The 762-nt window shown below is 38.3% G+C and overlaps 1 non-coding gene across 1 annotated transcript; it reads left to right on the forward strand.

The window, feature by feature from the left end:
- The first annotated feature begins 251 nt into the window (after nucleotides 1–251).
- On the forward strand, nucleotides 252–325 carry TRNAN-AUU (transfer RNA asparagine (anticodon AUU)). Its single transcript has one exon. It is a non-coding gene; the product is annotated as a tRNA-Asn (tRNA).
- Nucleotides 326–762: the final 437 nt, after the last annotated feature.

A 762-nucleotide genomic window follows, 5' to 3' on the forward strand; every position in this document is an offset into this window, starting at 1 on the left:
ATAGTTTCAATCTGCCTACCTCTTGGTTATGGGCCCAGCATGCTTCCATTGCAGTACTCTGCTGCACATGTAAGTGCAAGAGAACCTGAAGCACTCACTCATCATGGAAAAGTACCAATGTGTTTCTTCGTTGGTTGATGAAAGAAACATCTTACAAAAACTCTCCAGATTATTGACTTTTTAAAGTTTTTCTAGGAAACGTTCTAGATAAATGCTTATTAGCCTTTGTCAGTATGTACTTTTTGCAAAGTGTCTCTGTGGCGCAATCGGTTAGTGTGTTTGGCTATTAACCAAAAGGTTGGTGGTTCAATCCCACTCAGGGACGTAATTGACCTTGTGATCAGATTTTGGTGATCTTTAAGTAGACAAGTCAAAGTTTCAAACCCCCTGTAATGGTGTAGGGTACCTGGCCTTCTCTGATGTAATCAGAGTTAGATTTGATTCAGTGATTTTATAAAAACAGCTAGGACGCACAATTTAACAGTGGGTTGCAGAGAAAAAGAAATATGCTGGCAAAAAAATCCAATTGAGTGATTAAACAGCTCTTCATTTTCTGGCTTTATTTTTATGCTAACAAATTTGTTCTCTGAAAAGTGTCCACAAAGCCAAGTCTCTGATTAACACCTTTGTAGGGATGGTTTTTCACCTATTACTAAATTAAATTTGCTTCATTGGAAAGGCAGCAAGATGCATCCTCATTTCAATGTCTACTGAAATAATACAGGTTGAAGCCAGGAAACATTAACGCCACTGCATCCTTGC

Source organism: Pseudophryne corroboree, chromosome 3, assembly GCF_028390025.1.
Source record: "Pseudophryne corroboree isolate aPseCor3 chromosome 3, aPseCor3.hap2, whole genome shotgun sequence".
In the NCBI taxonomy this organism is placed as follows: domain Eukaryota; kingdom Metazoa; phylum Chordata; class Amphibia; order Anura; family Myobatrachidae; genus Pseudophryne; species Pseudophryne corroboree.